The 11,273-nt window shown below is 45.8% G+C and overlaps 1 protein-coding gene across 9 annotated transcripts in view; it reads right to left on the bottom strand.

Annotated features, from left to right (window-relative positions):
- Positions 1-10,198, bottom strand: part of ptprsa (protein tyrosine phosphatase receptor type Sa) — a 245,849-nt gene extending 235,651 nt beyond the window's left edge. For 6 of the 9 annotated variants that reach the window (XM_030433082.1, XM_030433078.1, XM_030433080.1 and 3 more), the window contains exon 1: positions 9,871-10,198. The gene's annotated coding sequence lies outside the window, so the exon portion shown is untranslated. The remainder of the gene's footprint in view (positions 1-9,870) is intronic. The other 3 variants (XM_030433084.1, XM_030433083.1, XM_030433086.1) reach the window with 2 other exon arrangements.
- Positions 10,199-11,273: the final 1,075 nt, after the last annotated feature.

Consider the following 11,273-nt stretch of genomic DNA (forward strand, 5'->3'; position numbering starts at 1 on the left):
GAGACAGAATCCAGGCAGGGCGTCTGAGCTCTGGGCTCCCATCCCTACATCTGTGAAAGGTATTTAAGAGGACTCAACACAGAATTGGGTCAGAGCTTATGATATATAAAAGTTATATCTGAGTAATACACAAGTATGCTCACCTACCACCCCTGTCAACCACCCCATTGGCCCTTCTGTTCCTCCTCCAACTCATGCATATACACCTCAACAGATGGGATACAATCTCATTTTTGCTCTGTAACCCTGAAAGAAAATAAAAAAAACTAATTCCCGGAAAAAAGAGAGACAAAAGGCCAAGAAAGGAGGCAGGCTACTTGGATTCCTCACATGCCACGGTTTGAGAAGCCACGTCCACACATCGATCATCTGCTGGACAGGATTCTTGAAACATGGAGCACCTGGATGCGTCAGCCAGACGGGCCACCCATACACAAGAACAATGTGTACGGAAACAGTCGCCAAGCACTGGCAGCTTGGTTAATGAAGTTTCTTGTCTCCTTAGTGGACAACAACACTCCCCGCCCCAATGAGAAAACGAGGGAGGTTTATCTCCCCCTCGTCTGCCCCCACCTTTTCTGACTCTCCATTGTAATCATGGTAAACACCCCGTTAGCGTGGCGTTTGGCTGGGGTCCTGCCATTAAAGGCTGCTATTGAGCTCTGGAGAAAACACAGGTTTGTTAATCAAGCAAAGGCAAAACAATTACTAGAATCCAATAATCAATGGCTGTGGACAAACAATAAATCTCTGGTGGCTGCCTCAGAGGACGACAAGTGGTGGGAAATAGGGCCCTACTAATTAAACCGAAAAACCTGCCGGTATGCTATCGTTAGCTAATAGCTATGCCGCTACACCGTTTAGCCCATCTGATTAGGCTGCTTGACACAGCCAGTGTAATAGCCATTACAAAGTGCTTCTTTTTCTCCTTTTCCTTACTGCATGCCGGCCGGACCGCTGCTAGACTTACAGCTCCATTCCCTCTGAGGGATCTGAGGTTGCTCCTCCTCGTTTTAGCAAAGACAAATTAATACTGGTGTCTAAGTGCCACAGAGTTAGTGTTGTAATGTATGATTATGACTCTAAATACCATTAAAAGTGAAGCATCGGCAATATTTACGGTGCAGATAAAAGATGCGGGCAGGAGGACTCTACTGCTACGTTGTACCAACGCAAAAAATATATTTTGTATTTGGCTAAAAAAAGACTGGTATGTTTCAGCAAAAAGCTTTTCGAGAGGTGACAAGGGTCAAAGCCCATGTGAAATAAGGGTGTGCCAGATGTAATTGCTGCAAGGAGCCAGTGGAAATTCAATTCCAGTTGTCTTTGGCTGGATCAGAAATCCCGATTCAGCAGCAGGCGACGGCTAGAAAGCCTTATAGGGTGCTGGGAATTATAGCAATAGGAAGGGAGCTTGATGGCGAACGCCGGGGGAATCAGGTAAGACAAATCTGCCTGGATTTATGAGAGCCGTGTGTGAGCTGCTAATAGCAGAATATAGACCAGTCAAACAGAGGGGAGTTCATGATCCAAAAGAAATAGCTGCAATGATAAACTACGGCATATCCATGGAAGTACAGTGACACATCTTTTATTCCGTCATCAGCTGACTGTACTGAATGATTTTCTTCAGCAATGTCCAACAAAATGTTCTCATCACAGGACTGACACTACTTTTTGGAGTTTTTCCATATCACTAAAGGTGACTGATGCAGACATACTGATGGACAGCACAGGCAGTCAAGCTGACATGTCTCCACTTAGCACAATAGCAACCATAACTCTGCCATGATCAATAGTTGTTCATGACTTGCTTTAAAAAGGTCCCATCCTCCGCCCTCCTCCTATCCATCTGTTCCTGCCTCATTTCCAGTCATCTCTTCCTCCCCGTCTCATCTATAATTCCACGTCGTTTCCTCTCGTCCTTCCTTCCCTTATCTTGCTAATCTCACCTTCCCGTCCTCCCTTTACTTCCTTACCGATTTTTTTCCCTCAACTCCTACATCTTTTCCTTAGATCCCTATAATATCTCTCTTCTTTCCTCCGATCCTACTTCCTTCTCTACCCATTCATTTCCTTCTCTCCATTTCCCCCGCCCCTCCCAGCCTCATGCCTTCATTGTTTCATCCCTACATGATCCAATCTTGTTTGCCCTTGCAACGTTTCCTTCCTCTCTCTAACCCCTCCCCCTGCCATCCCTTTTTTTTTCTGCCCCTCACTTCAGGAAATCTCTCCGTCACTCTCTTACCGTCTTTTTCAGTCTTTTTTGCCGTCCTTATTTACCTTATCCTCTGATCCCATTCTTTCATGCCTCACTACAGTGTGTGCTTCCCATCTTTCTTATCACTTCCTACTCTCACCTCCCTGTCGAGCTCGGTTACATTATCGGGGCGTCAAATACCGTAGTTCTGTCACATTCGTTGGCATCCCATGCAGACGCAAAAGCCTTCAGCAGCTATATGAGACACGGCGGGCTTTGCACAAAATCCAACGTAAACACATCCATGGCAATTGAGATGATCAGAGGGACAGCTCCACTCGACGTAGTACAGAGAGAGCGACAAGAGGTGTCCGCGTTGCAGGCCAGACTTTAATCCAGGAGAATGTTCCTGTGTGAAACCAATTGTTAACTATTTTTTCTTAAACTTAGAAAAGTAGGTTTGTTGCCTGAACCTAACCAGATTGTCCTTTCACTTTTAACGATATGGGTCTCTGGAGGCTTGAGGGTACGCCTTGTGCGTCTGTGTGAGAAGTCCATGGGTGTGACAAAGAAGCACTGATATTTAAGTGGGATGGTAAACTTAATAACCTGTTCCCTCCTTTCTTCCTGTCATCTCCCCCGCTTTCTTCTATCTACTCCTGCACCCCCTCCCGTGCCATTTACCTTCCCCTCCATCTCCTCCTTCATCCACCTTTCCTTCCCCTCCCCTGTCCATCGTCACATCTCCCTACGATCAGTCCTCACCCTTCATCTGCCATTTCTCCTTTTTCCACCCTCTGGGTCTCAGTTCACAGGTTTCCCAGGGCACGTTGTTGCATCCCAACGGAAGCTTGCACAGCATTCTGCCATAAATAATTGAGGAGGCCCCACATGGCCAGGCACGCTCAGTCTAAATGGATTATTCTGGGAGGGATCAATGCCGGCCTGTGAGAGTTTTATTAGGGCCTGCAGATGAAACGTACAAGGCCACCGCCAATGCTCCTCTCTCTCTGTCTTAATTCTGCCCAGCTCTCGCGTGACACTCTCCACACCGCCTCCCTTCTCTTCCTCGCCGCCACCTTTTTGCTATCCTCCCACTCCTGCTGACGACCCCGCTACACCACAAGAACACAGCGGCTCGCGCTTTAAGGTACAGTTCTGAATTAAACATAAATGACCATCCAAGACAGTGTATGAATCATTCATTCTTTATGATGACCTCGAGTGTGATGCAGGCGAGTAGTAAACAGGCGAGACAACGTTTAGTTCTCCATGCTGTCGTCTAGATGCATCATCCTCACAGACCCCCACAATCATTAGCCCTGGCATGGTGGGAAACATCCAGCAATACCCACTGGAGTTGTGGCGGCGAACAAAGAGGGAGGCGGGGATGGAGGGGTTGAAACACTACCGTGACCTTCAGGAGGCACGACCCTTGGGGGAAGGTGGCGGCTGCGGTGGCGAATAACCCTCTGTAAGCTTCTCTCCTGGAGGAGATTCACGTCTGTCTCATCCACTGAGAGATTTGTTAATTGTGTGCTTCCTTGAAAGTATCCTGCCAAGTGAATCAGATCGTTGGTGTCCACAAAGGCAAGAATCCGCTCCTGATCTTAAAGTTAGAGCTAAAATCACTTCCACTAAAATCAATAATGCATGACTCATATCTCCATTATTTAACCCTAATCTACATATTTTTGCAATGTTACTGCAACATCTTTGTCATCAATGTTAGCTCCGAAGCATTCAGTGACACAGTCACAATGTCACCAGGCTGCCTAGTTAGAAAGCCATTCAGGTTAATTGCCAGGGAACTAGACTTTTCTTGAATACATCTCTTTGGCACCAAAGTGCAGCGGCAGCCAGAACTTCAGCATTGTGTATACAGCTATAGTGGAGATCTAAATCACCATTCATTCACATTATTGGATTCCTGCTATCTTTAGATGCACAATAACAACTACACTCATATACTGTGTTTCTGCTCTGTTTTAACACATTTCATGTGTCTGTCGTAGCTGTCATTTCTCCTGCCCAGGGACTGCGGTTTAAAATTAGCCAGGATGACTAAACTGGCACATTTACAGAAATGTTACAAATGTGCAATGCCCCAAAAACATCAACATCGTTTTAAATGTTGTATATATATTGCAAACCAAATTATTGTCTCTGATGTCCAATGCGAGTAAATGTCCCTAAATCCACTTAAAAAGTGAAGGGGTCCCTTTATAACACCAGATCTTGCTGGGGAATCATCGTTTTTAACTAGTATTCAGTCTAAAAGCAATCCAGTGACGACTGTCTGTACAAACGTTGTCAAACTGTAAACCGGAGAAGCTAAACTAGAATTCGTCATAGTTTTACTGTCATGTGCCAGTTTGGCAAACTCTAACAGATCTGTGTTAAAAAAGCAAGAAGTTGCAGCCCATGGCTAATGGACCGACTCCATGGCAACACTGTACTTTGTGTGTACACCCTCTAAAGTATTGTGGGTAGTTAGAGCATGATTATCCCCCCAAATCAAAGATCGTCAGAGAGGCAAAATCCATTATGACTGACTTGTTTTTATGTTGCGTTTGATCGGTGTAACACAGTGTCAGGGGGGCTGCTCACAGCGTCACACTTTCAACTCGTGTTGCAAAGATTATGAAACAGAAGTATTCAGTTAACAATTCTACGTGAGTAGCAAGTTGAATCATCTTTTTTTTACCACTGACAAATTACTGCCGCTTTTCACACGGAAATGAATCACAGGAAATTTTAATAGACGGGACATATTACATTTTGCTCTCCGGTTGCCACCCTCCAATGTCATGTCCCCCTCTGACTGTGTATTTTAGACGGAAGCTGAACACATCATTTGCGGGCATGTTCTCCGGTTCTCTAAAAACACACATTATCACTGCAATTATCCTTGAGTAAAGAGCCTTTGAACACTCAACATGCAGCTTTAACCTGAACTAAGACTCCCCTCAGTGATTATGATGTTGTCTCTTTGTCGCTGAAATTGAACCGTTTCTGACAGGGTTACATTTTTCCCTCCACCGTACGCACTTTTGTGATTACCATGAAAACAACATAATCAAACCTTCCGAGCGGGAGATAATGCCACTTTCACCCGTTCACATTGTAGATTGGGATTGTGCCCGGCGGACGGGAATGGACACTGCCTTATGCAGGGGTGTTTTGAAATGAGCTCAAACATATTTGACAGGAAGAGGGCAGCCCGGAGGCTTTTTAACCCCTTCCGGCGCGGAAGGGGTTTTGAATGAAGGAGAAATCTTACATTACTCCTTGAGCTCCAGCCTTCTGCATTCCTGACAGCTTTGGCATATACCAGGAAAATGTGTACACATCAAAGCCATTAAAGTGTCAATCTCCACGTTGGGCTTAAACCAGGTCAGAGTGTTTCGTAGGAAGCTTGTGAATAGTACATTTTTTTGCCCTCATTCTGACAGTCCTCTAAAGAGCTTATATCTTAGCCATTTGAGAAATGACAAAGGAGTGTTCAAAAGACGCATGGACGATTTCTTTCTCTGCCGCTGGAATATTCCAGCACTCATTTGCATTCGGATTTGAGGACCATATGCTTCCTGACAAGATTTACTGTACAATATGGTCGCGTCGGACAGAAGGCTGAGTGCAAAAAAACTGCTCCGTCACATTATACAACCCCTCCTTTGGCTTTTTCTTTATTGATTAACTCAATCAGAATTACCTCCAGAGCGCCGGCGGCTGCAGTTTGGGTCACAGACGTCAATCATTTAACCTGACTGTTGGCGTGTTTTTGCTCTCAGCGTGGCTCAAGGGGTGAAGGTGAGGGTGGGATGGATGGGATACTCTGTAATTGATGTTTTTTTTTCTTTCTCCTTAGAAATTCAAATTCTGTCACAGGCTGGGTAAAAAAAAACATGAGAGAAAAAAACAGCCGGCTGTTTATCTGGAGGTGACAACTAACAAGCACTATTCTGGTAATTAGACTGCCGCAGTGCACATGGGCGAAGCTCTCCATAAAGTGTGCTTATGATTAAACATTTTCTTCTCTCTCTCTGTCTCTCTCGCTCGCATTCTCCCTCTCTCTGTCCTCTCGCTTTGCATGTTTGGGCACAGCTCTGCCAGCCATCCGCGTCCGTTTCCATTTTGACTGCATTAATGACATGGCCACACATTTAGGCTTGGTAGCCTGTAATGAGACTGCGGAGTGTGACTTATAGCCCATCTTAATGTAATGTAAAGTGTAATAAAAGTAGATGCGCGTGTGTGCGAGTATGCAAGCGCGGGTCTTTTATCACGATGCGATGTGCGATCTCACGTGCCTGAGCCTTCGCTGCCCACCTGGTGACAGGTGAGCATGATTGAAGCGCACTTCTGCAGAGTGTGCGGGGAGGGGGGAGACAATGGATGCCATCCAATCGGCCACCTCATACATACAGAGAGGCTGCTTGATTGATGTCAGGTTAGGGAGGTGTACACAGTATAAAGCTAACCCGGCACACCGCCGTTAGTGAGCGCCACCTCACTGAGAGGTGACCCCCGTGACGCCCTGCACTCTGAAAATTAAACAAGCTTCAAAATGAGAGTTTTGCAATCCATATCTTTTAAACGATTTCCCCGAGAGCTGTTGAGAGCGCGGTGTGATATGAAAGGCGTGGAAAAGACATTCAAACATTTCACCTTGCATCTCAGCTAACAGAGCTTCCAGTCAACAGGATATCTTGCTATCAAAGCCCTTGAGGGTTTCTTTGATGAGCCCTTTCATCAGATGGTCTTTTGCGTAGCTGCTCTTCATGAAAATCATTTATTCAGCCAGTAAAGGACCTTAAAAAGAAGTCCTCGTTGGCTCCCTTGGGGTCTTAGAGGGACCTACGACGAACCTCTGCTTCTTAGAGTGTGCGGCCTCTAAGCTTGTCCAACACGGGTGCCTGATTGCTCCACGAACAAACGGCTGGCGAGGTGACGCTTCATAAAACGTGTCCAGCCCATTAAGTTTGAGGGAAGGACTCCAGTAATAGCTTTCCTTCCACGGGCCTGTCTGTGAAGACAGCGTAGTGAGTGACTCCCTCCCGTCACGGCGTTCACTGGGTGGCACCCACATCATGATATCAAAGAGGATGACTGGAGCGTGCACACACATCCGTGCTGACGTGGGGATAAGAATTATAATTTAAACTGAAATATTAGCATCCTACAAATGGTAGTCAAGAATCCCACGAGTGCCACCGTGCATGAATAGATGTAACATCACAAAGACAAGCGGAGAGGGAATGCAAAATCTGCGCGTTTGTCTTTATGTGTTAAGCTGCACACATACACACACACACACACACACACACACACACACGCATTACATCACTCGTTTCATCACTGTGGTTCGGCTCCACATATTTTAATGTCCGCCTTGCAGGAGACCAAACTTTCTGCTGTTATTGGTAAAAAATGTGCATGAAATATGGAAGAGGCAAAACTCAAGAAGCATATGATTGGTTGCCAGAATAAATCTGTGATGGCATAAGTCTGCATATAATTTAGAAAGGGACTATTTCCAGAGAGAGGCCGGGTGCAAGTGAGGGGTGTGTGTGCCCCCTCTCATACAAATCCAGTGGTGGATGTTACGTGCCTTGCTCTGATGCTCCTGGGCATTTCTCCTGTGCGTGTGTTGAGAAGGGGGAGTGAATGGGGGGGGGGGGTCACTCCAAATTTCTCATGTGAAGGAGCATAACAGGGAATTGTAATACACAGCAACATCATAAATTTGATTACATTACATTGCACTGCAAGCCTGTAAGCCATTTCCAGGCACCATAAAAAGCTATAACTAAGTTACCACGGGTACAAAGAAAAATGAATAAAGCCATTTTCTTTTAACGACCCGGGCGCTGGCGAGATATTGTTCTCTCCTCCGGCTTTTATGAGCTTTGCAGACGCGCGATGCGCTCGTTGCGATCGAACCAGGAGACGGAGGAGGATGGAAAATGTTCAACTTCAAAAAAAAAAAAAAGAAATAGGCGACAATTTGTCCGGTAAATGTTTAAACACGTATTTCCAGAGAGATAAATATGAATAAAAACCGTGATGTTGTGTCTTCACTGGGAATCAGAAAAAGATCACCTCTGATGCGTTCAGATGAATGAATCTGAATGATGCCAAAAAATATATGTGCGATATATATACGCGTGCACTGGTTTTATAGAGATGGTGGACACAGCATCTTTTAAAACTTTATCAAATATTTGGTTTAATGTTCTGGCCTTAATCTGTGGCAGCACTCGTATGCGTAATTTCGAAGATAATTGTAAAAACCTGAACAAAAATTGAAAAAAAGGAAGAACCAATTTAAAAGTTTGAAATTGAAATATCCCTGAGCTGGGTTTTTAATTCAAATTTTTTTTTTTTCCATTGGACATGTAAGAACATCAAATGAGACACAAACATCCAAGGTCCGGATACACGCCAGCGCAATTAATTGAAGTCGGAGTTTTCCAGCGTTCGACGAGGGCATCACCAGCACTGGGGGGGTGGGGGGGTCGGGGACATTGCCGCGCTGACTCCACCTCGGCGGGGCTGAGGGGAGCTCGAGTGGCGCATCTCGAAATGAGTCCAACTCCTTTTTTTTTTCTTTTCTATACACGCCATTGACAAAGTGATGCGCAAATCCGGTCCAGGGGTGTAGACTCACAACACTACAGTGGACTCTCAGACGTCCAACATGTATACCTCGGGCTCAAACATCACATCAAACAACCTGTCCACACACACACACACACACACGCACAGGAGACGGAGAGAGGCAGAGAGAAAGAGAGAGAGAGGGAGAGAGAGAAAGGAAAAATCGAAAATGGCATTTCCGATTGGTGCATGCAAGAAGTGAACGTCTCATGATCTACGGACATGTCCATATCAGTGGATTCTAAGGCACGGTCGACTTGGCTAATGAAGCATCCCCGCTGTAGAGATGCACTTGTTAGATGGATTAGCCCCCCCCCCCCCCCCCCGACACACACACACACACACACACACATACCGACACACACCCACACACACACACACACACACACACCTCCGCCCGAAAAAAAAAAAAAAAAAAAAAGGGATGATGCTTTATACATCGACCACAAGTGTGAGAGAAATTCTTCGGGATCTTCTCTCCGCTACAGAAACCACCCAGGTTTCATTTCACTTTGCGAGATTGAAAAAAATGTAATTAACTCCCAGTGGGGGGATGAAAGGGAAGTCGTGCCTGTTACGACAGTCGTTCACAGTGATGGATATCCTTCGCGCTCCGGCAGCTGATATGCTCTGCTCACCGGCAGCAGCTCTGCGGTGGCAGAGCCGGAGTCTCCCGCTGAGTCCGGGACTATAGAGCATTTCGTTAAAAAAAGAAAAAGAAAAAAAAGATCCGTGGCTGCTCGGAAAAGCCTCTTTGCAGTATTCTCAAATGCTTCTTCTCACCGGGCACTTCCCTGCCTCGCTGTGCGGGTGTGAAGGCGGCAGGATAACGCACGGCTCGTGCGCTCCCACACCAAATGCCCACATGCCTAATTTTTGTTTAAGCGCTTCGTTTTGACAATGACACTTGCCAGCTCTTCTAATAAAAAAAAAAAAAAAAAAAATTACCTTGCAGATAAAAGTAGCAGGACAGAGTCAAGAAGAAGGAGACAGGGAAGTGTGCCTACCTTTTTTGTCAGCCTCGGAGTTCCTGTTTCTTTCTTCCCAGCTTGTAAACCCTCACATCTTCATGATTAAAACAAAGCAATAATCCCCGCGGTTTGTGTGAAACGCGTGCGTCCCTGCGGCAGGTCCAGTCGAGGAGCGGTTCACGGGTTTCCTCTGCCGGGTTAAAGAATTGCTTTTTTAAATTTTTTTCTTTATTTTAAATCCACCCCAAGAGCGCAGGTTGATCAGGACGCGTCTGGGTACGGCAGGAGGAGTCGCTCCCTCAGCAGCAGCCGCCGTGCGCACTTGGAGAAGCCAGAGCTCTGTCCGCGCAGGGAAGCTGAGGGAATGATGTCATGCGTCCGGCCCTCCCTCTCCATCCATCCCTCAACTCACGGTTCTCTCCATCATCATCTCTCTCCCCGTCCGCTCATCCCCCCCCCCTGTTTCTTATCGGCACATTGTTTAAACATTACCGCTGAACAAAGACGAAAAAAAGAACATACATTTAATCTCCTCCTGCATATTTAAAACCTTGAATTGGTGAGATAATGCTTCATCACTGTTTTTTTCTTCTTTAATGTTTCCAGGGTTTAAATGAACCACACATTGTCGCAGCAACCCGCTCTATGTTTGTCAGGCAGTGTGGAGACATGTTTTCCATATGTTTGGAGCGGGGTTTTAAGCTCAGGGCGCTCTTTTTGTCAGTTGCTTTGGCGGAGGTGTTTTTTTTTTGCAGTGCTCAACTTGACGTGATGAAGTCATGCCGTCCCCCCACGCCTCGCTGAAGGTATCGTCCAGTGGCATCGTCAGCCTGCCTTTACCCGGGATAAGGGGGGAGGTAAGGTAGCATGAAACAGACCAATGCGCGCCGCGCACCGAGTCAAGGCGGCCCCCTCCTCCCCGGTATCTTAAAGATAAAGCATCATATCTTCTCATCGTTATAGGTGAGGTTCACTGGGGTATCATAAACTACACTGCAAATGAAGAAGAGTTTTTAACAACTCATTTGGCTTTAGTAAAGCGACTGTTCTTGATGGGACTGTGGATGGGACTCATGATTGCAGTGTTTTTGTTTTGTTTTTTTTACTTTCACGGCTGAAACAGTTGAAAATGAGTTTTGCAGGCGCCTGATGCAGTTTTCTTTTCTATTCATTTCTTTTTTTTTTTCTTTTTTTTTTACCTTCTCATGAAATATGTATGAGTCAAGAAAAAAAATAAGTCTAAATCTGCAGATCAGTGAAAAATACCACATGTCTTAACTGGCATATTCAAAGTATGTTAACTGCATTTAAATTCCGCACAATGGACGAGCAAGCTGTGAGGTATTTTCTGCACTTCTGACTTTGCTGCTTGCTGCTGGCTGCTGGCAGGGGGGGGAAAGGAAAAAGCCTGCAAGGGTGTTTAATCAATCAACTTCAGC

This window comes from Sparus aurata, chromosome 11 (assembly GCF_900880675.1).
Source record: "Sparus aurata chromosome 11, fSpaAur1.1, whole genome shotgun sequence".
Taxonomy (NCBI): domain Eukaryota; kingdom Metazoa; phylum Chordata; class Actinopteri; order Spariformes; family Sparidae; genus Sparus; species Sparus aurata.